The following is a 2,891-nucleotide window of genomic DNA, read 5'->3' on the forward strand; positions in this document are numbered from 1 at the left end:
AAAAAAAACAAAAACCCCAGCCCCTGAAATGCTGACGCGTGGATGCCTATTGGTCCCGGTTGGTGACACCAACCGGGACAAAAGGCCCTGCCTATTGGTCCCGGTTGGTGGCACCAACCGGGACCAAAGGCCCCCCTGCCTGGGCTGGCAGCAGCGGCCACGTGGAGGACCTTCTGTCCCGGTTCGTGTAAGAACCGGGACTAAAGGGTTAGGGCTTTAGTAACGACCCTTTAGTCCCGGTTCAAAAACCGGGACAAAAGGCCCTTACAAACCGAGGTAAAAGCCCCTTTTCCTACTAGTGGCGGCTCGGGGGATAGAAGGTCATGGCTAGAAGGTTGGGGACAATGGGGGGAATATCTGGTGGTACCATCACTTACATGATCCCATGATACCAATTCGAAAAAGTCAAACTTAAATGTTCCAAATATATTCGAAAGAAATTGTGAATGTTCACAACACATATGTCTACAACCCCTAAAAATTTCATACTCAATTCAAATTATACATTGAGAAACAAAAAAGGGACAAATTCAACATCAATAATGTCAATAAAGACAAAAACATGAGTCGTGCCAAAAACTGGATTGTTTACATCTGAATTTGTCTTTTTTGTTTCTATTTGTATACTTTGAATTGGGATCTGAAATTTTTAGAGGTTGTATACATATTTGTTGTGACCATTCACATTTTTTTGGAACTTTTGAAATGTTTAAATTTGACTCTTTTGAATTGGTATCATGTGAGCATGAAAGTTGGTAGTATCACATGGACACAGTTGTTCTGATCCCAAGCTCATGTGAGATCGGATAAACAGTCAAATAAAAAATCTATTTAAAAATGAATTTTTTTGGTGTCAAACATTTACAGACGTTTTAATCTCCAAAAATATTATTTTTGAAAACATATTGGAGCATCGGTTTTTTTTTGCCACGTTTTACGTGAATGTCACCTCATGATGAAACTTTGCAACCAATGTGTATTTCTCAACAACGATCGAGGCAGAAACGTACTAGTAGTATATACCGGGTGCTGCTACGGGAAATACCCTTTGGCTCCTGCATGTATATACACGCTATTTTGACCGAAAATTTGTTTTTTTTAAGAAGTCAAAGAGGAATTTTCTTTTTGTGAAACTTTTCTTGCTAATACAATGAAAGGTCAGGTTTATTACAAAAATATTTTCAGAAATTTTCAACTTTTTGTTGAATTGCTATTTTTTTTCATATAGGGTACATATGTAAAATGTTCCCCTCCGTGCTGCCGCTGCAGCATTAATTCCCGGCCTTTCTCATCACCAGGCGGCAGACATGAGCTTCTTCAGGCACCCGATGCTTCTTGGCGCCTGCCACGTCCATCTCGGAGAGCTTCTTCAGGTACCCGATGGCGCCCTGCGCGATCATCAGCTTCTTGCACCTCTTGCTCGCCGACAGCGACAGGAGGCACGAGATGGCCTACTTCTTGGCCGTACGTGTACCCTGGGCTCGGGTCCAGCAGCTGCACCAGGTTCGGCACGCTCTTCTCGTCCTTCTTCACGCCCATCGCGTTCGCCGGGCAGCTCATCAAGGCCGCCGTCGCCTGCGCCGCCACCTCCCGCGCGCCGTTCGACTTGGCCTCCAGCAGCCGCACCAGCAGCTACATGCACCCGTGCTCGCCCACCAGGCGCTTCATCTCCGGGGAGCTGGAGATCCTGCAGATGGCCGCCGCAGCCGCCTGCTGCGCGCCCACGGAGCACGTGCGCGAGCCGCGGGAGCACGCCGAGGGACACGAGGCTATCCGGTGAGACGGCGGACACGAGGTTGCGAAGCGCGCCCAGGGCGGACTCCTGCGGCAGCGGGCCGTCGAGGTAGGCGAGCAGGCTAGGCAGCGCGCCCTCGGACACCACGGCGCGCCGCAGGTTGTCGTTGCTCGACGTGGAGTTCTGCAGGCACTCCGCCGCGTACCCCTTGGAAGTTTGGAACCCAGCTGAGCACGATGCCGCGGTCGAGCAGGCTGATCATCACGCGCACGATGCCTTCCTCGGCGAGCGCTTGCCGGACCTCCGGCACCGCGGAGAGGTTCTTGAGCGTGCCCGCCGCCGCGGATTGTGAGATGGAGTCCCCGCTCTGGCAGATTTCGATGAGTGGACGGACGCCGTTGTGGCCGACGATTGCGCGGGCAATCTCGGGTGACATGGACAGACGCTGCAGCGTGATGACGGCCTTCTCCCGGCCAACAAGGCTGCCGGACTCTGCCAGCCGGATGAGCGGCGGTGACGCGCCTTCCAACACCAGCAAGCCCTCGTAGCTGCCGGACTCGGCAAGCAAGCAGAGCACAGTGGCCGCGCTTCTCCACTGATCTTGGGCGCTGTCGCCGTCAGCAGCTGCACCAGCGCGGCCACGTTGCCACGGCCGAGCGCCGACAACAGGCTCGTCTCGTCCTCGCGCAGCGCATCAAGGAGCCCCTCCGCGGCCCGGTGCTTCCCCTCGGCGTGCGGCAGAAATCACATATTTGACGCGAAATCAAATCACAAACTGACCTGCTTTCGAAAAAATTTCACTCTGCTGACCCTTTCGTGTGGTGCCCGAAAGCTAGGCGCCGCACGCTACTATGCAGCGCCCTTACCTTGGGCGTCGCACCTCCTGCCAGCGTGGCAGCCCTGGTCCAGTTGCAGCCTCACAGACAGCACTGCAGCGCCTAAGGCCTAGGCGCCACACTTGTAATGTGCATCGCCCGTCTCTTAGGCGCTGCACAGTCTGTGTTCCACTTCGGCCGGCCCCACCCTCTCTCCCCTCCCACCCCCACCCCACACACCCCCACCCCACCCAAACCCTTAGACTTGCGCCCCTCCTCTCCCCCCTCTCAAATCCTTCTCAAATCTTGCAAATCCGGAGTATTTGACCGTGGATTTCGAA

General features: G+C 53.6%; 1 pseudogene; it reads right to left on the minus strand.

Annotated features, from left to right (window-relative positions):
• Positions 1–1,271: 1,271 nt before the first annotated feature.
• On the minus strand, positions 1,272–2,479 carry LOC123076485 (uncharacterized; annotated as a pseudogene).
• Between the last annotated feature and the right edge of the window lie 412 nt (positions 2,480–2,891).

The sequence above is a fragment of the Triticum aestivum genome, chromosome 3D, assembly GCF_018294505.1.
Source record: "Triticum aestivum cultivar Chinese Spring chromosome 3D, IWGSC CS RefSeq v2.1, whole genome shotgun sequence".
Taxonomy (NCBI): Eukaryota; Viridiplantae; Streptophyta; class Magnoliopsida; order Poales; family Poaceae; genus Triticum; species Triticum aestivum.